This window comes from Podarcis gaigeae, assembly GCF_964106915.1.
Source record: "Podarcis gaigeae genome assembly, chromosome: 2".
In the NCBI taxonomy this organism is placed as follows: domain Eukaryota; kingdom Metazoa; phylum Chordata; class Lepidosauria; order Squamata; family Lacertidae; genus Podarcis; species Podarcis gaigeae.
Window position 1 is genome coordinate 97,321,110 of NC_139679.1, and position 23,850 is coordinate 97,344,959.

Here is a 23,850-nt window from a genome sequence, read left to right on the forward strand (position 1 = left end):
CATGGTAATTTGTGCCGTTGTAACATCCGCTTTGGCTACTGTCACACATGTGGATATGCTTTTAGAGCAGTCCTGTATTTAAGCTCTCGCTCATCTGTTAGCAATGGCAACAAGAAATTCCATGCTGGCGAGGTCATACAAGAGAGGAAGCAGGCTGGTGGAAGAGGGACCAAGCTCTTCTTGGTTTCTGTGCTTCTGTTTCTCCCTTTGGTGCCAATGAGAATTCCTGCCTGCCCGCCTCCACCTCATAGCTGTTTGGATGTGTGCATGATTGTCCTGATCATGGCTGCAAATGCTCCAGTTCCCACATGCTGTGTGCCCAGTAACTATTGGGGAAATCACCTTCTATAATTGATTCAAGAGAACACACTGGATGTAGTTGCACACTAAACAGTAAGCATAACATGTGGTTTGGCCCTCCATCAATAGGCAGGGCAGAATGTTTAAATAAATAAGCAAGTAAAATGAAAGCTCTTTTTTAATTTGAGATGTAGTCATTAGTCTAAAAATGTAATTCAAGATTTAACATCTGAGTGATGTGCTGATCTCGTTACATTTCTGCCCTTGAAAATACAGTGGCTGTCAATGATAATGGCTGATATTAAGCTACGTTTTGAACTCCCTTCCATTTTTTATCCAGACACCATCTCTATTATGGTAAAATATGGTAGACTTCATCATAAGCTTTACGGAAATTAGGATACATTATGTCCACAGCATTCCTGTGATGCACCAATCTTGTAACACTATCAAAGAAGATAAGAGATCTGTCAGTTATAAGAAACCCATGCTTTAGTACCATTGGGTGCAACTCATCAGGCCTGGATATTTGAATTCATTTAAAATAGCTAGGTGTTCTCTTACCACCTCTTTTCATATCATGGGCTGCAGCTCCCTCTTTGCATAATTTAGTCTGTTATCACTAGGTTGGGCATCACTTTCCTTTTGTGTGAAGAACAAGGCAGAGTACTTGTTGAGCAATTCCACCTTTTCTCTGTCACCCAATAGCATTTCTCCTTGCTTGCTCTTTCTCTTGCTGTGAACTTATCCAAAGAAACCTTCTAAAATTAATTTTAACTTCTCTTGCAAGCCTGAGCTCATTCTGAGCTTTGGCCTGCCTGACCTTCTCCCTGCAACTGTTGGTTACTTGTGTATACTCCTCCTTTGTAATTTCCCCTTTCTTTCATTTCTTATACATGCCCGTCTTAAATCACAGATCATCTGTCAGCTTATGCAGACACTGGTTTCTTTAGGTGCTTCCTATAGTCTTGGCTTCCCCCAAAGAATCCTGGATACTGCCATTTGTTAAGGGTGCTGAGAGTTGTTAGGCCCCTATTTCCTTCCCAAAGCTAAAATTGTGTAGGCAGAGGCTTATATTATATCATTCATTTTATATATATTGTAGGAGATTGAATTGCCATAGGAAGAAGTTTTAGACTTGATACCCCGCCTTTCACTCCCCTTAAGGAGTCTCAAAGCGGCTAACAATCTCCTTTCCCTTCCTCCTCCGCAACAAACTCTCTGTGGGATAGGGATGGTTGAGATTTGGATTCCAAACTTACGAGAAGAATAAGGAATCTGGAAGAAATAATTTTTAATAAAGACTGGGGGAAATTATTGAATATTTGAAAATTTATTGTAAGCAACTTAAAACATTAGCAGAGTTAATGTAAAACGAGCAGTAAAGATAACTTAAGGAAATTTAGAGAAAATAAATAAATAAATAAATAAATAAATAAATAAATAAATAAATAAATAAATAAGGAATTAATCTGGATATGCAGCAATAAATATAAAATGGAATGAACCACAGATTGGGGGGGGGGGAGTTGATTTGAAGTTATTTTCTGTTTTGTTAATTTGTATGATTTGTTGTAAAATGGGAAAATAATAAATAAACTTATTAATAAAAGTAATAAAAAAGAGAGATGGATTCCAAAGCATTTATATACTACAACTTCTGTGTAAGGGATGAAGTGGTGAATTCAGGCTCACATTTTTTTGTGAATAACCAAATCCCAAATGCTTCCCATATTCTTCAATTTGCTTTTAGTCTGTAATGGACATCCTTTTATTTACCACAAATGACATGTTCTCTTTGATCATTACTTTAAAATACAGCTAATATGAAATAAGAAGGGTGGGTTCTTTTCGTTTTTTGGTTTGCAGCACAAGGTACTGCTTAGTGTCACATCCCAATCTCATCCCCAGACAAGTGGTTTGTCCAAAGTTACAACACCTCCCACTACGAGAAAAAAGGAGCCCAAAAGCAACGAAGCACACAATTACATGATGAAAAACAATAAAATGTACCTTCTAACACATACCTCCAGTGATTGTATGACTTTATTATAAAAATTAAATGTAATTGCATTTCCAGGCCTTGCATGAAAAACACCTTACAGAGAAAAGTCTTTGTTTAACTTCAGATTTCCAAAAGGAGCAGCTCACTTGCTGCATAGCAGCCATATCTTAAATGGGATTTGAGAAGTTTCAGTCAGAATAATTGAAAGCCATGGCTCTGAAACATATGAAATAAGTTATTGGAGATGTCTTGAACTTGTACCCGTCTCTTGTTTTCCTAACAAAGAATACTGGGCGAAGCATGGTTGTGGACACATGAAAAGAGAGGCAATGCAGAAGGAGATACCTTTAGGCAGGGGGTGCATCTGTGGATCTTACTATGTGCACTGTGACAGGAAGCAGGTGCTTCAATGCCTCACACTTATTCTTGATGTCCAAGTGGGATTATTTTTTTTTAGCTCCCTCCCCATCTTCAGTGGTGAGATGTGAAAGTTATCTATGAATCAGAACCTATTCATTTCATTAGTGATGAGGGTGGGAAGAGAAGACGGGCAAGTTCTCCTTTTGACATGATAAAACAGTGTGGCAAGCAGCTAAGGTCCTTGTGATTCCTGTTGTCTGTGCATCTCGTACAGCCTGAAGCTTATTTGAATGAAGAGATAAGCTTGTAAGAACAGTGGGCTGAAAATGTCCATCACCACATTTGTTGGCAGGGCCGGATTTAGGTTTGATGAGGCCCTAAGCTACTGAAGGTAATGGGGCCCTTTATATGTCCAGCTGTCCTTTGGCAACAACAAATTGTTGCTGTTTTTTGTGTTGAAGAGTCGGACACGACTAAATGACTAAACAAAAACAACAAAAAATAGGTATCTAAAGCCATTTGCACATGTTGCCATGTAACCAGTCCATGCAGAATGTAGGAACCCTATATATAGAAATGAGCAAACCAGTGATATTTTTAAGGAGCAGGCTAGCAGGCAGGGCCTATTACTTACATCATATGAGCCTATACAACACAAAACACTGTTGCTGTATGTAGGTTTTATTTTGTTTTTATCTTACATTTTGGAGATGTACATCCAGTCCCCCCCCCCATTAATGTTTTTGGGGGCACCGAAGAGAGTGGGGCCCTAATCTATAGCTTGTTTAGCTTATACGTAAATCTGGTACTGTTCTTCATATCATTCATTTGTGAAAGTAGGGACCGTTTTTGGAGGCTTTTGTGTGGTGGGGGCTTAGTATAATAGATATGAGATGGCATAGAGGAATGTCAAACTCTCTTAAAAAAAAACAACGGTTGAAAACTTTGTCAGTGCTTCTAGCGGTGGCAAACAGACAAAATGTGTGAGTTTAGCCACTGATCTGTTCCCCGAAAGGAACACTTCTCATAATCTCTGTTGCCTTTTGAAGTGGTGGCTTTCAGTCTTTCTTTTCTTTCTTTTTTAAGAGGAAGAAAAAAGACTTGATTCTTTCCTCTGCCACCTCATACTGTAACTGCTGTGGTAAGTCTCCTTTCTTAACAACATTTTAAAGAAATAGATGCTCCCCACTGACTATCAAAATCGTTCCAGGCCAGCTTTCCCTCAGCCACTGAAAACACAAGAAAATGCTGAAGTGAAAACTGCAGCCCAGAACTAACTTACTAACCATCACCACAGTATCTTAAATAGATTGGAAATGAGTATATTGATACTTGAAAATGAGAAGGGAAGATGCACAGGCCTAGAAGAGATTCTGATGCCCAGAAGAAGGAAACTACTAAAATATGTATGGTGTGAAAATATAGACGTGAAGTTTTCAAGGAAAGTATTTGTATATGACTCACGTGGGAGGTGGGGAAAAGGCAGATTCTGTAACTGTGGAAAGGGAGAAGAATGACAGGATTGCACTAGTATCCAGGAGTTGTTAAATAAAATAATATGCTTATTTGAATGGGGTATTACTCTGTAGCAGGAAAGATTGTGGATAGCATCCTGCCATTCTTTCATGCTAAAGATCTGTATTTCATTCCCAAATTAAGAGACTAAGTATTACCACAATACTTTGCTTCCCCTTGTGTTCGTTTTCAATCCGCATTTCCTGTTACCAAGCCGGATCGCTTAATCTCACACTTACCCTTAACTTGCTTTTTATCCTTATCCTTTGCAATTGATATGTTCCTCTTCAATTGACCTCTCCCCAAGTTCTCCTCAACTGCCTTTTTTCCTGAAGCATACAGCTTTGGATATGATCCATAGTGAATTGCTTACTCTGCAATCAAATGCAGAATTAAACAGATTTATTCTCCTTCATATGAAAAACTCAGGATTTTTAATAATAATAATAATAATAATAATAATAATAATAATAATAATAATAATTTTTTATTTATACCCCGCCCTCCCCAGCCAAGGCCGGGCTCAGAGCGTCTTACAAGCAATAATAAAAACAAGATGAATTATTACAACTTAAAAACAAAAATAAAATACAACATTCAAATAATGGAACATTAAAATATTAAAATGTAGCCTCATCGCAGGAGGAGAAGGAAAAGAAAGAAAGAGGAAAAAGAGAGAGAGAGAGAGAGAGAGAGAGAGAGGGAGGGAGGGAATCAAACTGGCTCCAAGCCAAAGGCCAGGCGGAACAACTCTGTCTTACAGGCCCTGCGGAAAGAAATCAGATCCTGCAGGGCCCTGGTCTCATGAGGCAGAGCGTTCCACCAGGCCGGAGCCAGAGTTGAAAAGGCCCTGGCTCTGGTTGAAGCCAATCTAACTTCCTTAGGGCCCGGGACCACTAGGGTGTTATTATTTATGGACCTTGAGGCTCTCCGTGGGGCATACCAGGAGAGGCGGTCCCGTAGGTACGAGGGTCCTAGGCCGTGAAGGGCTTTAAAGGTCAAAAGCAGCACCTTAAATCTGACCCTGTACTCCACCGGGAGCCAGTGCAGCTTGAAAAGCACTGGGTGAATATGCTCCCATGGCAGAGACCCCGTGAGGAGCCTCGCTGCAGCATTCTGTACCCGCTGGAGTTTCTGGGACAGCTTCAAGGGCAGCCCCGCATAGAGCGAATTACAGTAGTCAAGCCTGGAGATGACCGTCGCATGGATCAGCAAAAATGCACTTTGGTTATTCAGACGTCTAAAATGTGTGGGGCTACAGAGTAAAAAAATATGAAATAGTGTTTTTCACCTTCAAAGATGTAACTAGTAATAATTTGTTGGACTTCAAGAGGAATTCATTTAGTTTATATAAATATTTACAGGTGCTTTTTGACCCCACATGGGCCTCCAAAGCAACCCAGAGAACACAATAAGAACAATTAAAAATAAAATAACCAGTTAAAATTTAATCAAATTATTCAGTTATGTGAATTAGATATACAAGCCCAGAAACAGAAGGTAAAAAAGAATATTTTCATTTTAATAGTGCTTCTCAATCTCTCTTACTTTAGTGTGCCTTCTAAGGAATGGGAACTAGGCGCAACTAAGTTACAGCACAATATTATGCATGACTAGTCAGAAGTAATGAATTTAATTAGGCTTCCCCTTACATATGTGGATATAGGACTGTACACTTACCTGGGAGTTAGCGTCATTCAAAACTAATAGCTTATAAGTAAACATACACAAGAGGGGTGGGAAACCCCTTTGGCTCTGTGGGGTCAGATCCTTTTCTGGTCCCACTGTGAGGCAAACCTTGACAGGTGGGTTGCCTCATCCACTTGTCGAAATACCTTGTGTGGGGTTCTGAAGCACCACATTGCCTGGCCTGTGCTTGTTGATTCCTTCCTGCTTGCAGCCAGTTCCTACAAAGGCATCTTTATTTCTCCCCTCTCCATCAGCTCACAGGGAGGTGAGAAAGAAGTAAGCTACCAACGTAGAATTGCAGTCTATCCTCCTGCCCATCAGCTGATGTCACAAGTGACAGGTGAGCATGGTTGGGGGAAATGGCATCTCAGGCCAAATTTGATCCATGGCAAGCCCAGGTTCCCCACCCCTGATGTACAGGATTTTATTATTAGTCCATAGTGTTTTTGTGCATGACTGTATATACATATATGATCACATACATGATTTTCAAATTGCTGGCAAGCTTTTTTAAAAGAAGTGGTGGATAAATTTTATGGCAAATAGGTCGTAAGTGGACAGTGAATTGCAGGTATGTGTAGCAACATAGCTGCCGTTTCCCATTAATATATAAGTATTGCCAATGTTATTCAGTAGTTCCCAGCCATTCTAAGGCTGATTTTTGTTCTTCTGTTGTCCGGTAGAGTCCAGGAAAGGAGTAAAATTGGATTAGCATTGATAATGCATTAAACCAGCCTATTAATATCGACAAGCTGTCAGTGTTGTTATAATGCTATTGTAGTAACCTGAGTAAACTGGTAACATTTTTATACGGCCACATAGTAATCTCAAAATTATCAGGCCACAAAGGTGATCTTCGTTTTGATCCTTCCATCTTCACCCAATTTCCTTCGTAATCTTACCACACTTACGGATTTGCTCCCATCCCACCATTTATTTATTTATTTATTTAAACCTTACTGACATTCCTCTCCACCCCACCCACACAAATCCCAAGGCAGCGCTTTCAGAATGTTTAATAGCAGTACTTAGCATTTATAAGCTGCTTTCAAAGTGCTTCACATATATTACCTCAGTGATTTTATAAAGCAGGTGTATATTGTATATCTATATTGTATATAGAGGATGGAGGCCAAGAGAAGATAGCTTATTGGAGACTATTTAAGCTGCAATTCTTTATGCATTTTCCTGTGAGTAAGTCCTTTTCAACTCAGCGGAGCTTACTTCTGAGTAGATGTGCCATAGGCAGGCTGGCATAATGAATTCATATATGAGGCAGGATTTGAACTGACGGCTTCCCAGCTATCAGGTTATACTCTTAGCCATGTGGTAGGGGACAGTGGGGTCGGGTGGCGGTGATCCCGCTGGTGAATTTGCACTAAACTGACCTTGCCACTGCCTGGACCCTTTCGTCCCAGTATGCAGCAGCAACACAGGCAACTGTGGAGGCCTGGTGAATGCCAACACTCCCACCTGCTATCTGTTACTATCCACGCCACTCAAAACCTACAAAAATTACTGGGCCCAAATTCTTCAGCTCAGTCCTGGTCAAAATAGATTTCTGTTTCTTTTGAGAACACTTCTCAAAGTTCCCCTGGGGGGTCCTTTCAATGGAAATTCCTAAGATCAACAGCTGACTTTTGCTGTGTTCTTCTCCTTAATTCTTTATCATCTGTTTGTCAAACTGATGGCCACTGAATTAATAGGCGTCTCAGGCAGGATGCTATGGGCTGCAGAAAAGGGCAAAGTAGGTATTTTCTTCAGTGTTTATCTCCAGTTTCCTTATGAAAATTTGTTGCAAATGGGAAATGAAAAAAAGGGCTGCTTTTTCATAGCCAGAAAAGGCCATCAAAGTAAGGGATCACTTAATGCAAAAGAAATCTGTGCAAAGATTAGGAAGCCACCTTATACTGAGTCAGATCATTGGTCCATCTACCTCAGGGCAGGATTGGAGAATTATATAGTAGAAATGGTGCAAAAAATAAGGAAAGGTATAGCTATATGGTGCTGCAAGCAACCCTTCCTTGCACATTTTAACAAGCATTTTTAGAAAAACGTTAGATGAAGATTAAGTGATGTCCTATCATTCGAATAAACCTGCTCACTGGAGCTAAAGTTATTCGTTAAATGGTGTAAAAACTATGAATTATGTAATGATGATTACTATGATCAACAATCGCAGATAAGTTGAATGCTGTGCAGTTGGTTTTTATTAATGATTATTATGTGTGTGCGTTTTTGTTTAGATTTTTAACTCACCCTGTCTTAAGGTGGGTCAGAGCTGGAAACTGCATATTATAATATTTAATCGGGGGAAATATAAATATAAGATTTAAATATCTCTCTCTCTCTCTCTCTCTCATCTATCTATCTATCATCTATCTATATCTATCTATCTATCATCTATCTATCTATCATCTATCTATCTATCTATCTATCTATCTATCTATCTATCTATCATCTATCTATCTATCATCTACCTACCTACCTACCTACCATCTATTTAAACATTTAAAGAGGATGGTTGTCACCCACTATATATAAGCATAATTAGCTTATATGTGTTTTGTAGAGGTACCATATAGACAGGGCTTCCATTTTATCCCATGAACTGTTTTTATTCTGAGCATAGATTCCTGAAGCCTTTGGAACTGTTGATGCCTTCTCACTACACAGGTAAAGCAGTTTCAAATCTGTTTCATCCTTCATGGCTCTCAAATAATAAAATCATAATCCTTAATATTGTAGTTTTGTGAAAGGGCTAGAGGAACACCATTCAAAAATTCAGAGCATTGTCACAGAAGAAAATGTTTTCAGGGTTTTGAGTTGTCAGAAACCATTCGGTGAGAACTAGAACTGCTGCTCACTCCCTTGCTGTAATTGTATGCAGCACCAGCTGGGAATATTGTGAGACTGGTACAACTGCAGTTGTATATGCTGATGGTATCTAGCTATACATCTTGTTAATGATGAAGGCGGTGATAATGGCCTTTTGCATTGTTCTGACATAATAAGTTTGATGCAAGATTTTAGCAACAGTAGTGCATTCACCTGCAGGCTGGAACATCCAGTCTGGAGGGCCCTACCCTCAACTTCACTGCCTCCTCATCCCACTGCATCCTGATAAACACATTCAACTATCACTGCCAGGAGGGTGCCACACTGCTCCCCTCCTCTGCACAGCTGCTGGTTTTTAACCAGGCCTAAGTGATGCTAAGGGACGTGGGTGGCGCTGTGGGTTAAAGCACAGAGCCTAGGACTTGCCGATCAGAAAGTTGGCAGTTCAGATCCCCGCGACGGGGTGTGCTCCTGTAGCTCGGTCCCAGCTCCTGCCAACCTAGCAATTCGAAAGCACGTCAAAGTGCAAGTAGATAAATAGGTACCACTCCGGTGGGAAGGTAAACAGCGTTTCCGTGCGCTGCTCTGGTTCGCCAGAAGCGGCTTAGTCATGCTGGCCACATGACCCGGAAGCTGTACGCCGACTCCCTCAGCCAATAAAGCGAGATGAGCGCCGCAACCCCAGAGTCAGTCACGACCGGACCTAATGGTCAGGGGTCCCTTTAACTTTACTTAAGTGATGCTGAATAGAGGAAAACAGCCAAATAATGATTTGAAGGTAGCCTCTGAGCTGATTCAGACATTATGTTTAGTTGATGTGAAAACTAAGCCCCACTGAACTCAATAGGACTTCTGAGTACGCATGCATAGGATGGATTGCAATGTTAATGTTTCTGTTCAGTGTTCGGGCACCTATGACTCCACAGATGTTGGACTCCAGCTCTCATCAATGCAGCCAGCACAGCCAAAAGCCACACAACATCTGGAGGGCCACAGATTCCCCACCACAGTTGGATCAATGCGTGCAAACGATGACCAAGGAGATATTGCTGGTCAGCTTCCCACCTGTTTGGCCGATAGCCTATTTTGCCATGAGACCTCTCAGTCTAATAAAAGTCCACCACCCAGCAGAAGGGGGGGCGGAGGGGTCGATTGCTCTTTCTGATTGGTAAGGGGACAATTTTTTAGAGGGTGAGAATATCTTTAATGCCTCTCTAACAGCACACTAGGTGTCCATAGAATTATTATTCAGATCAATGGATCTAGCCTGAATCCATAAGATGTTACTTTAATATTCCGATTTTAACTATTATAAGCCACCTTAAATAACACATATATATGAGAAAGGTGTGGGATGTAATTCCTCATATAAATAAATAGTTAGCAGTCAGAACACCATAAATTACTTGTATTCATAAACATCCCTTATCTTCTCAGTTTGAAATTACTAATAAGAAGCCCAGAGCTGTAAATGTATGTCCCCTGTTTATATTTATAGGGCTATCTAGTTTGTTCTGATGAATGCATCACAATCTTTAACACACGCCTTTCCAACTAACACCCAGGACATTAAGAGACCTTTTCCAAGCTATAAAAATATATTTATTCATTAAATTATCACTCAACAGAAATGTCAGATTAGTAACATGGTATTTTTTGTATGGCATCAAAAATAATAAAAAAATTAAATCCGCTCATGTCTCCTGGTTGCACTTCTGTGTCACATGAGGACAATATAAGAATTTTGATTGGAGCCAAACACATGATGTTTTATACCATGAGGCAAACGTTTCCTTTCCTTTGTGCAGAAAATGTTGATATAGGGACACTGTCAAACCAGCAATTTCTCTCATCAGGTCAAAGTAGTGCAGCTTCCAGTGCCAATTGTTGTTGATTAGTCCTAATCGGTAGGGAGGGTGTCATTAGTTTTAGTATCCCTAGTGCTATGGTTCTCCTGTTAGGCTAAACCACGGTTTAGCAGTACATGCATGAGCAGGTAACCCGAGTGAAGCCTTAGGTTCATGTGCTACCCCTCCCCCTGACCACATGAACGAGAAAGCTTTACTAGGATTTAGTTCCACAAAAGCATGAGTTGCTATTTAGTTTGAACCAGAAACAAACTCCTATTAGTTAAACAAGTAAGGTTAATAAACCATGTTTTGAAGTTAGCTAGCTTAGAAACTAACCAGAGTGTATTTTAAACTACAATTTATTGTTTGTATGTCAAATGAACATTAGTGGCAATCTGGTAAAGACCTTGCCATGGAAAGAAAAAGAAGCCAAAGCGTAATTCAAGCATGTTCCTGCTTGTGCACTTCATGCTAAACCATGGTTTAGGTTTAGCATTATGTAACAGTACAGCCAAACTTTGAATTACTTCCTGTTCGGTGAAGGACATGTCAGGAAAGTTCTATCTGCTTGATTTCAGACTTGATGAAACTTAACGTTTACCAATAATGTTAACAATCATAGATAATATCTATAAAGATTAGGAAAGCCATTTATAATATTTCATCTTAGCTCTGTTCTTAAATTAATAATATTTTCATTTGCACTCACACCTACAGTCTTCATCTGTTTGTGTGGCCACTGCCCAATAGCAGGATAATAAGTCCATCTTAAAAAGTCAGGAAAGGGAACTGTAAGACTACACAAATCGGAGAGGCCCCCGAAAACAGGTGCAATGCTTGAAACTATTTTAAACTTTGGGTGAACATTTATTGATTTCAAGCTCCTGGCATTTTGTTAAACTTAAAGTAAAAAATTCTGCATGGAGTTTAAAAATACGCAGGATATCGGATTTCTGAAATCCACATCTTTGAACTTATGTTAATTGCTTTGTAATATACTTAGAACAAATGCTTCTTGGTAGCTTAGCAAGCTGCATTTAACCCGTGAGATAAAATTTAAACCAGCCCACCTGCTCTAGCATATTTTTATTTATGCGTGGCATAATGCCATATGGTCCATGTTAGAGGTCCTCCAAAATATATTGCTAACTTTATAGTTAAGCAATCAAGCAAATCCAGATCGGCTGTTGCCAACTCAACGCATTTCATGTGATTTCTTGTCAATATTTATTTATTTAAAATATTTTAAGTCTCCTTTTAGAGCTAAGCTCTCACATAGTTGCTTCCGGAAAATAGAACACAAAATAATTCATCAACATTGAAATCTAACCATAGACACTAATAAACACGAAGGAGCAGCAATAAATTCAACAGTATTAATAGCATTAAGAAAACAGTTATTTTATTTGAAAATGCATTTTTATACGTTTTGAATTTGTTATGCAATAAATGTGGCCAAAACAGCCACAGGACTTCCTGCCTTTTCAGCCAGTGTGTATATTCAGATGTCACATCACCAAGTCATCAGATCAAGCCTTAAGAATTTGTACAACCATTTGCATTCCTTGTCTTCTGTCCCATGCAAATGTGCGCCTCTCTTTGGTGGTTACTGATAAGGTTTTTGTGAGATGCCTTCACCCAGTGTAACTGCAGTTCACTCTCAAACTAGAGATTGAAACCAGCTAAACTATTTTTATGATAATTCTGACAGCACAGTAAATCATAGCTTGCTGATAATCACAAAAAAGATGTGGTAAATGCATGGACTGAGGGGGGAGGAAGAATGCACAAACCTGTGAGGTACTCTAAATAGCAAAATAATGGTTTGTGGTTGATTTTGCGGTTGATGTCTGAAACAGGCCTTGGCAACACTTGAATATAATCAGTTTTAATTTACAGAATCCGTGGCCAGAAGTATTTAATAATCCACTGTCCCCTAAAAAAGGACCCCTATAAAATGTTTAATTGAGTTCAACCATATTCTGAGAAATTAAACACATATCCATTTATTTTTCTTGTTTGACATAGCTTCAGCAAAACAAACATGGCAGTTAAGAATTAACAGATGGAAGTGTGAACCCTTCACAGTACTTGAAGCATTGCTCAAGAGTATTTGATCAACGCAGATTCAAAAACATTTCCCAACATAATATCTATTGAATTCATGTTATTCAAGGTCTGTTTGGCCTTTAATTTTTCATGGGTAACGTAGATGTTAGGAGCCCATGCATACCTGCTAAAAATGAGCAGTGCAAATTGCTGGCATACAGTTCTTGCTTTAGGACACATCTCTGAAAGCAGCTGAGAAGAGATACCTAGGTTAGCGATTCACTCTTTGTGTTGTAACAGTTAGGCAATGATGTGAGGGATGCATCTGAAATACCTGCTAAAAAGTAAGATCTAAATTCTACTGGTCTGTGCAGTTTTGGGTCCAAATATTATATGGTTTTGTGAGATTTAGAAGAAGTGATAAGCGGATGCCCTGTCTCCTTCCAATATGCACAGGGAATAATTTGGGGGAGCAGATTATTTTACTGGGTGACTTCTAGATATTTGGCAAAATAATATGGGCTCTTAATTGGCACTGGTGTGTATTTATTCCCTATTGTCAGGGGACAGAAAAGTCTGCATATCAGCAGATTTGGGTTAGCATCTTCACTGTCTTGCCAGCCCCTGGATCTACCTGCAGTTTTGCTAGCCCCACTCTCCAGAGTGAAGAGCCAGAAACCTCAACATTGTCCTCAGATATCGGGGCCGGAAAGAAATGCCATGCAAGTTCCATTCCTAGGATAACTTGGGGAGTGGGCCCACATTCCTGGCCTCGCCTGAGCCTGTGAAACCTTACTGATGCCCACACATTGAGTATGGATTTATGCAATAGAGAAGTCTACGTGTGTAAACTTACATGAAAGCTGAAACACTGTGTTTTGGCTCTTGGGAAAGCTACATGCATAGAGGTTGAAGTATAGGTCTCTCTGCAGATATCCATTCTGAATGTATGGAAGTCAGAGGCAGGGCAAGGAAGCTACGTAAGCTCAGGGGCATGGCTAGTGGTGTGGCTCTGCTCCCCAGTAATTATGTGGCACAGGTTCCGCACCCTCATGTACCCATAATATCTTCCATTTTGTGATAAATTATAACCATTGTCAGGCACGCTGGTAACAATTCTTGGCAGAAAAGTGGTGATAAATTAGTAAATAATAATACTGCAGCATCCTGACATGAGCCCCACTGTTGTTTTCACCACATTTTTGCATGTGGTGGCAGAGGGGAGAGCTCAGAACAGGCAGTGTAATAAGGTCTTAATTGGGCCATAGGGTCTGTCACAAATTTCTAGAGATAGTAAGCATCTTAGGGTGTGTGTGTAGTTTTTGCGATCCACAACATTTCTGGATGCTGTGGCAAACATACACAGCAGTGCCCTAAGGTTCCTGTTGTCCCTGGATACTTCTTAGCATGCTTGCAGCAGCACCTATAAACTCCGAGAACCCTGGATGCTGCAGAGCATAACTGTAGAAGCATCCAAGGCTTATTACAGCAACAGAGCTCTGGCACTTTCCATGTTGCCCTGTTGCCAAGGAATTATTGGAAAAGGAATGGGAGATGGAGAAGGGCACTATGTAAGTATGTGTCAAAACAAACCCATTTAGGATTGGCCCAAACTCCAGGGAGGTTTGGATCCAGTCCTAAGTGGATCTGGGAAGGGCAGACCTGGTGTCTGACCCTCAACATACCATTTTTAAACACCATCCCATAGCTTGTTTCTGTGTCCTATAGACACACAGCCATTCTATTTTAAGAGCACATACAGTAGTATTTTCTACCAGCTCACAGCCAGATTGTCATGCTTGGAAGTGAAATTTGTTCAAGGAATCTAGCTTTTTCTCCCCTCTTAGGAATTGCCTCTGGTCTCTCTCCAATTATTTTGTATGCCAACTATGTGAGAAACTCTGTAGAATATGCCTGGCACTGTGGGTTGAATGTCTAGGCAGGCTTGAAGAGCTACACTAAGGGCTGGAAGACGAAGTACAAATCATCTACACTCTGGGTGGTTGCAGCGCCTTATTGGGATTGCATTTATCTAGCAGCATTAAACTGTTGCAGAAATTTTGCATCCCCATAGCTTTTGATCTCTAAATTGCACGTCTTAACAAACCCTATGTCTTAACAATACAGATTAAAGTAAGAAAACAGATGTCAATGGCATGACATCTGTGATGCCAATAGGGAGAATGCAGCCTTGCCAAGATGTTCTGTGGTTTGAATTCTCATACAGCCAATGTTTCTTACACAGACTCCACATATCTGAATCCCAGATTTGGATCTAAGATGTGGTACTGCTGAATGTCTGGAACTAATGGCTGACCAGGCACTGTGGTCTAAACCCCTGAGCCTCTTGGGCTTGCCAGTCCGAAGGTTGGTGGTTCGAATATGCGTGATAGGGTGAGCTCCCGTTACTCTGTCCCAGCTTTTGCCAACCTAGCATTTCGAAAGCAGACCAGTGCAAGTAGATAAATAGGTACCACTGTGTTTCCGTGTGCTCGGCTTCTGTCACGGTGTTCCATCGTGCCAGAAGCTGTTTAGTCATGTGGTCTGCAGTCAAACACTGGCTTCCTCGGCCTGAAAACGAGATGAGCACCGCATCCCATAGTCGTATTTGACTGGACTTAATTGTCTAGGGGTCCTTTGCCATTTTAACTTTACAATTAATATTGATTGCCTATTACATGCTGATAACAAGTAGTTATCATCCCCGTCAGCCAGCTATAGCTCTCTGCCCTGAGAGACTTGCAGTATTAATTCTGGCATGGGAAACAACAGAGGATGGGGTGTAATGGAAGCAGGGCATAAACAGGGAGCAGTAAGGCCTGTTTCATGGGAGGGGGCTGGCCTCTTTGCATATTTTAGCTTATAGTTTGCACATTCAAAATTACCCACTGGTTAATACTGCAGCGTAGTTGTAGGGGTGGGTTTCTATGAAGCAAGCGGATATCTTCCTTAGATTTCAAATATCTAACTCCTACTCAGAAGTATGGCTTATTGTGGCCTTTTTCCTATGCACTTTTCCTCAGGAATAAGTCTCTTTTATTGTTTAAAATTCATATGCACACATACTTTGTTCAGAGTGTTGATCATTTTCCCTAGCCTCCAAGGAGACCCTTTTCTTCCTCATATTCTCTACTGTAAACTTAGAACTAGCCAACCGAGTCCAATGAATCCTGTGGTTATAGGACAAAAAAAGCCCCAACAGAGGACATAGTGGTAAGCCATTAACTATGATTAGGAAAATTAGCCATTGCACAAGGTGCGTGCTAGCTGGTGCATGTATCCCAAGGAGTCCTGCTCTTCTAGTGGGGAAACAAATCACAGAGCATCTCTGGCTTATTGTTATGCCTGAACTAGCACTCACGGCTTGTGTCTTCAAAGTAAGCAGCGACTGGGAACCCAAGAACTAGCCTTCTGCTGGAGAAGGGAGGCATGAAGTGAGAGATCTCAGTGTTCAGCCCCTTCGCAGGCCAGTTTGCTTAACAATAGTTAAGTGTTACATCTGAATGCAGCCAGTGTGTAAACTAACTTGCTTGCTTACATGCTATTTCTCATTCTGTTCTCGAATGGAAGACATCTCATATACAGATATGTTCTATGTACTTTCTCAGCAGCCACTGTGAACCCTGTTTGCTCATTTATATATGGCTTTTAAAAGTCTCATAACCTGGGATGGAGTTGTTATTTTTTTACCTATGTGCATATGTAGTGTTTTTACAAAAAGGTGTCAGACTGGGGACATGTCAACCCTGGACCATGGGAAGAAGTGTGCTTCTAGAAGTACAGGGGATTTTCAGGAAGGTGTTGTTTGAAGTTAACCATTTTTTAATATTTCCACAAGCATTTCTTGAGTCAAAATATATAGTTGCTGTGATAGATACATCTAAACACTGTAATCGGATTACAATGTGAGTAAAAATAGGTAGAACTCCCCTTTTCTTCTTTGTCTGTTTCTTTCTTTTGCACGATAAAACCCTAAAAGATTCTGCTGCCTTGCTAATAAAATTCACATTTCTTTTATGAGCTTGGCTTATTTTAATGAACATTTTACATTTACCGTGCTACATTAGCAAAGTGTCTCCTGATTTTATGTAACAAAGGTTTACATAGTGGTTTTCAGATTACTTTCTATACCCCTCAAAGCTCTTAAAATGCAGTATTTCAGTCAACAATTATCAACCCAAGATGGTGATGCTGCCGCTGCAATAAAAAGACAGAGGCCTGCTAAGTATCTTTTAGGGAGCTGTAATAGAATGTAATTGTTGGAAAAGAGAGTTTGTTCTCACAAGGAGCAAGAATAAGGAATCCCTACCAGCTCATCAGTCCTGAGTTATTTTACAGTAGTAAAACTAGATGCTTGCTTTGTCAAACACCATTGGAGTTAGCAAAGTAGGCTATACCGTGTTGTATTCTTGACTAATGGCCCTTACTTGAATGCTGTAACAAGTTAGAAAGATTAAAAGCCTTACCACTGTAATAATACTTCTGTCTTAGACAATACTTAGAAGGATGTTCTGATGTAGCTTACATTTTGCATTGCACTGTAGGGCAATTACAGCTTTCCCCGTATCATAATTTTTAGACAAAAGTTCCTGACAATGACCCATTCCAGAGCGATTTTCATTTATGAGCTTTACTCATGACCTGCCTTTTCCAGTCTCCAAATCCCTCTTTGGTCTCTTGATACCCTCTACCAAAATGTTTTTGCCATTCTTCATTAGGCCTGGGCAATGTATTGACCGGTGTGAGGGCCAGAGCATTATGACGCCTTCACCCAGTGGCATATCACAGGTGGGGCTTGACTCTGCCTAGCACCCTCCTCCACCAGCCCCTGGCACGCGGAGGAACAAGCCGCATTGGCTGTTGGGGTGAAACCACTGCTTCTCCTGCTGAGGGAGCTGAGAAAGAAGCAGGTTGACAAACTGACGTGGAAAACGTATGTACTGTACGTCAACCGCTGCCATACTCACAGAGAGACACTGTTTGACCCCCTTTTCTCTGTTCGGAAGGGAAGGGAAGGGAAGGTGGTTGTCCAATCCTGAGATCCAGTGAAATCTGGGCATGTTCAATGTGGTAGAGTTTAAGGCTCCAGTGGTGCCTTTTTTCAAACTTTTTTCAAAGAGGGCCAGATTTGATGAAGTGAAGGGCCGTGAGGGCCGATCAAAGGGCCAACCAAAGTTGCTGACCCTTTTTTATGTTTAAGCCATTGAAAACAGGAACTGAACAGGAAGAGCAAGCAGTCCCTTGTGCACTGTGGCTATTTGAGGGGATATTTACTAAGAACTACTGTGGACACCATAGGAAGTGTTGGTGGGCCCATGGGAACCACAATGGCCACCCATGTGCTAGGCCCTTATCCCTGGCACCCTGTAGAGGTAAGTGCTTATCTCATGCTCAATATCTTGTTTACCTGTTGGGCAAGTCTTTAGCATGGTACATAGGCAAACTGATTCTTCTTACACACACAGTAAACTTTCTTCACTGAAGAACAGCCAAATTCTCCATGGATTTTTCATTTTGATATTACATTTCTTACATATATTCACCCACAATCATTGCAGGGAGGAAGCAATATCATTGTTGTATGCCAGTGTTACAACACAGCAGTAGTAGCAACAGCGGTAGTACCTGGAAAAAACCCCCCTCTCAAGAGGTGAGCACAGTGGACGCTCGGGTTGTGAACGTGATCCTTGCAGAAGGCACGTTTGCAACCCACAGCGTTCGCAACCTGCAGCGCCACGTCTGTGCACGCGCAGGTTGTGATTTGGAGCTTCTGCGCATGTGCAAAGTGCGATTTAGCGCTTCTGCACATGTGCGAGCCCCGAAACCCGGAAGTAAGCCATTCCGGTACCTCCGGGTTTTGGCACATCCGTAACCCGAAAACACGCAACTTGAAGCGTCTGTAACCCAAGGTATGACTGTATTGCCAAAGTGATTCTTCATGATTGCTGTAGAACAGTTTATCAAAAAGCACAGTACAGATACTTGGGCCTTTCACCTCCTCTTGCTGGCTCCATCATCTGTAGGTAGTAGTCTTTAAGACATTCTCTCCCAACCAGCATGCCAGTTTTGAATTTAATACAGCCTTAGCAGGAATCATATCCCCTTTTCTTCATCCTGCTGGAGCAAAGCTTTTCCTGCTGCTTAAAACTGTAATTTTGGATAAAAGGATATGTAATAACTTCAAAAAAAAAAATGTGAGAAGATCTTCTGTTAATACAGGATAAACTCCCTTTAACTTCAGAAAGCTTAAAGTCAAATTTGGCAGAGCTTACAAGGGTGGTATATATGGAGGCTGGATTGTAGTAACCACCAATATATCCAGGGGAGAAAAAAAAAACTTTTTATCTGTTTTGGATTATGTTAGACGTCTGCTGGACTGCCCTGTCTTATTCTGCACATGCCTGGCAGGTACGAGGCAAGAGTTCCCCTGGTGCTTGCTACTTTCTAGAGGGCTTCAGTATATGAATTTGGCATTTTACAATCTCTGACTCTTCCTCCTCTACCACCTCTGAGCTGCGTGTTACATTGGTATAAAATGTGGTAACTTTTTCTAAAGAAGAATTCTGGGCAATAAGTCTTCAAGATTGTAACTAAGACCAAGAGCTATCATTTGTTTCTGTCATTTCACCCTTTATGGAAATAAAATAAACCAATAGGCTAACATAATGCCTAACTGAAGCGTGATTCAACCAATTGTCTTCTTATTTTTATTTTTAAATGTGTGTGTTGGTTAAATCTTGTAATGAAAGGGGAGCTGTTGTTGTTGTTTAATGCTGGAACCTGATTTTGAATTCTTCTAAAACAAAATAATTGGGATTACTTTAGAAATCAGAATAAAACCCATCTGCAATTGAAGTTTCGTGATCTATAGTAAGATTGCATAAGGGCACAGAATGAGGCATCTGATTAATTATGGTTTTTTCCGGCTTTTTTGGCATTCTGTTTATGACAATTACACGACTCTTTATTAACTCTCTGGAAGAAAGCAGTGTTACAGGATGAGAAGAGACTTCCTTCATCTGTTACCCCGTAGGTAATTTTTGTGCTTTTTCCAATATTTAAGTGCCTCTTAACTGCTTGCTGTCCATCTGTATACCATTCATAGTACTGTAAACTAGTATATGTAGCATGACCTTGTAACTTGCTTTGTTTGTGCATCTGCCAGGACAATATGTTGCCTTTCCTTAAAATGCAAATATGCTGCATACGGCAGAGAGCTCCTTAGTCAATAAATAAATTGAGGTTAAAAAAAAAAGCCCTGTACCTAATACCCATTTAATTTAAATTCATTTTATAAACATAAAGACGCCTTTTAAGAGAAGCTTTAATTCAGACTAGCACCTTGATTTGTGGTTGCCATGGAGAATCAAATCTGTCATTTGACAAGAAAAGTCACCCATTTATGACAGCACTTTATCTTGTCTCTCCAGGGGAAGAAAATGTCAAAAGTGAGAGCAGGGGAAAAAATAAAGCCTTGAAACACCAGAATTTCTTGATTTCATTTTTATTATTCAGCTATCATATCCTTTCTGATAATAGCAACTTGGTGAAAATAAATAATGTTCCTACAGTAAAATCAAATATTTCCTATTGGAATGGACAGGGCTCTTTGTGACTGTCAGAGCTGTGAAGTCTGGCAAGAAATAGTGTTATTAGATAAACCCACAGTGCCCAAATCCCATTTTCTTTTCATTACAGTGTCAAAATAATTATACCTGTGTAATTTGGGTAAGAAATTGTAGAATAAGTAAAATGGTCCATCGTAACAGATTGCTTTAAGGCTGTGTTATTATGGGGTGGGGTTTTCGTCAGGCTGTAGGAAAAGAAAACGGCGTTATAAAAAAGTATTCAAAATTTCATTTGAATAACGATAATGTAGCTAACCTATCATATTATTTGCAGGAACATGAGAAGGCAAATGCTGTATTCCATATATCTCTATCTATATAGTTATATAGCCGTGCAGTCTTTTACAGAAGAGAGTTAAAAGGTGAAGGGTTTTTCCCCCCCTTTCTTTTTCTTTTAACACTTCAGAGATTCTGACCTGAGATTCATCAAAAGAATTCCAGAGGTATTGCGTGAAATCTTGTGCGATCAAGGACTCTTGGAAAGTGATTGTATATTGAAAGGCTTAAGAGTAATAAGAATTGAGTAATTCTTGGAATGTGGCCAGAAGTTATAAGTGTTTACGAATGTGTGTTTATATTTAGCGCATCTACACACCAAATCTGTCTCAGGGGCATAAGTGATATTTCTTTTTACAGTGAGTCCTAGAACGCTGTTTAAGTGTCCCGACTAAAATAATCCATGCTATGCTGCTTTTCTTGAGAGAGCTTTCCTCGGCCTGCTAATGCGTTGTATGGGTTGGTTGTGGTTCAAACATAATCTCGTATCAATGAGATAATATTATAATAAAGTCCTTTAGTGAGGGTTTAGCGTAAATATACAGCTAGTGACAGGAGATTTTTTTTCTTCTTCTATCTGGAACAGTTGTGCCCAGCCTAGAAGAGATTATAACCCCACAGTATAGGCAGGAGGGGGGCGGGGGTGGGATGTGGACAGAAAGGAACGGGTTGATCACTCTTTTTAAAAAAGATTGGCTTACAGCGTTGGTTTCATAGCCAGCAATACGTGGGATCTGCTGTGAGGAAACAGGCAGTACAATAGTTTTCTTCCCCCTACTAGTGTTGAGTTAGCACATGACAGTCCTTTAGAGCTGAAAGATAGACAAAAGGGAAGAAAAAGATGAAAGGAAAATGTAGCAACCTTGAGAACAGCCCCTGCAAATATATTTCAAGAAATACCTGCTCGCGTTCGCTTTCCCAGGAACCTGATAATCCTCCCCTTCAAAGGGACTCACCTTTGTGCCTGCCCATATGGTGTGTTGTGGCATTTAGCATTTTGATAAAACGAACGTTTATTTATAGAATGTTAAAATTTAAATTATATTAGTGATTTTTGTTGTAAAAAATAAAATAAATGAAATGGGTAATGCTGATAAATAATTTAAAGTTTGGATATTGTAGAGAGCTCCCCCCCCCCCCGGTGTTGGTGACAGTTTCTTCCTGGTCCTCAGACACATAGAAGGGCACATATCAACAGTAACAAATGGCATATTCCAACTGTGGATAAAATGGCTTTGACACAGGGTGCTTTGAGAAGAGATGGGGAGCTCCGATTTAACCCCCCTCCCACCGGGCCTGTTAGTGCCTTAAAAAGGACCTGCTGTTGAGCAGTTTCGAATGCCAAATATAATAACTGTCAGTATGTATGTGTACATATGTGTGAGGGAATGGTTTCACACAACTTTATTTTTCAAGTGATGCTTGCAGCCGCACTGGATAGCCTGATCCTTCACAACTTCACAGTGTTGTTGCTCCTGGGTTACAGACTCCGCTAACCCAGAAATAGTACCTCGGGTTAAGAACTTTGCTTCAGGATTAGAACAGAAATCGTGCGGTGGTGGTGCGGTGGCAGTGGGATGCCCCATAAGCTAAAATGGTACCTCAGGTTAAGAACAGTTTCAGGTTAAGAACGGACCTCCAGAACAAATTAAGTTCTTAACATGAGGTACCACTGTATTGTATGGGAAGTGGATTTGAGAAACTGGATAACCTTGATCCTTCCTGTGAGCCAAGAGTTTTCAGTATCCTGAATGTAGCAGATGTGTGAGTGGAGGGTAGGTCAGTCATATTGCCAAAATCCCCTTACAGAAATACCTAATAGTATTTCCCATTATATATACACAGCCTTAGGAGGAAAGGAAATTTGTTACTCCAGCAGTCACATACTCATCTAGGCTCTGTATTTGTAGACATTAACAATTCAGCAGTTGTAGTTTTCTTCATGACTTAAGAAGGCTCACTGATTGCAGTCATGTCTAGGCAACATGGCTGCAAAGGCACTTCCATTTTGGTAAAGTTACATCTCAGTTGAATTCATTAATCTTAAGAAGTGTTTTGAAAGGCAAGAGGAGAGAAATGTTGGAGAACAACGCTGTCACCATCACTTGGATATTTCTGATTTGAGGGTAGGGAGAGAAAGGCGAGAATATGTATCCCCCTACCTCCTATAACCAGGCATGCAAGATCTGGGGAAGAACAAGAGGGGGATGGGGGGAGCTTGTGAGCAATATAGCTTCCTTTAAAAATCACTGCTGGTTCTCTCTGGCACTGGTCATAGGCTTGGTACCATTTCCCCTAATGGAGGCTTTGTCCATTCAATAGCTGTGTGACAGCTCCAGATACAAGACTTGTTTAATTTATATCATCGGGATTTGGAGTGAGCTCTCCATTAAGGTGAATCACGAGACACTGTTGTGGTTCTGGAAAGGTGCTCAAAGGTAGCAGTAGTCTGGGTGAGGGACCATAAATTGAAACTCAAGCTAGACAAGGTAGAGGTATTATGGGTGCCAGGTTCCTGGGTCTGGAAAGTGGTGAAATGCCCTGTCCTTGCATTCCCCTGGAAAACAGGTCCGTAGTTTGGTGGTACTCCTTAATCCAAACTTTTCAATTAAGGCCTCAGTGGCCTTGGTAGATTAGATCATCTATTCCCAGTTTTGGCTGGTGTGCCAGCCGTGCCCCTTCCTGGAATAAGATGACCTGACTAAAATGATCTATGCTCTAATAATAACCTTCAGACTGGATTACTGCAAATTGCTGTATTTGGAGCTTCCCTTGAAGACTACTCAGAAGCTGCAATTATTGCAAAACAGAGCAACTGGATAGCTCATTTGCCCATCTGGTAGGTCTTATATTGCACCAGTTCTGCAAGAATTGCTCTGGTTGCCTATTCACTTCGAGACATAATTCAATGGTTTGTATTTGACATATAAAGCCGTAAACAACTTGGGTTCCAGATATCGGAAAGATTGCCGCCTCCTTTTTAAACCAGTTTGGGAATTAAGATTGGCGATTCCACCACCCTTGGAGGCCTGTGACAGCCTTCTTGGTTATGACTTCTAAACTTCAAAACCCACTCATGTCTGATATATGTCTAACTTTCAAAAGGGGAATTTTCAGAAAACATGCAGATATTTGGAAATGTATAATGGTTGCTTATAGCCTGCAAATGATTTTATTTGTTGATTATTGGTTTAATTGTTTACTATCTAGGTGTTATATTTTACTGTTTTATTATTATGTAACCCATCTAATGAAGGGTAGGCAATAAAATAATAAATAAATAAATTTAGCAGGTCAGGTATGTTTTTACAGACTAAGATGAAGTTCTCTAAATGATTAT

The 23,850-nt window shown here is 40.4% G+C and overlaps 1 protein-coding gene across 27 annotated transcripts in view; it reads left to right on the forward strand.

Moving 5' to 3' along the window:
- FOXP1 (forkhead box P1) overlaps positions 1–23,850 on the forward strand; it is a 538,949-nt gene that overhangs the window by 92,965 nt on the left and 422,134 nt on the right. For 6 of the 27 annotated variants that reach the window (XM_083723839.1, XM_083723828.1, XM_083723836.1 and 3 more), the window contains exon 4: positions 6,124–6,209. The exons of 19 other annotated variants lie outside the window; for them this stretch is intronic. The gene's annotated coding sequence lies outside the window, so the exon portion shown is untranslated. Of the gene's footprint in view, positions 1–3,751; positions 3,807–6,123; positions 6,210–23,850 lie in introns of those variants that run through there. 2 more of the 27 variants (XM_083723840.1, XR_014560511.1) reach the window with 1 other exon arrangement.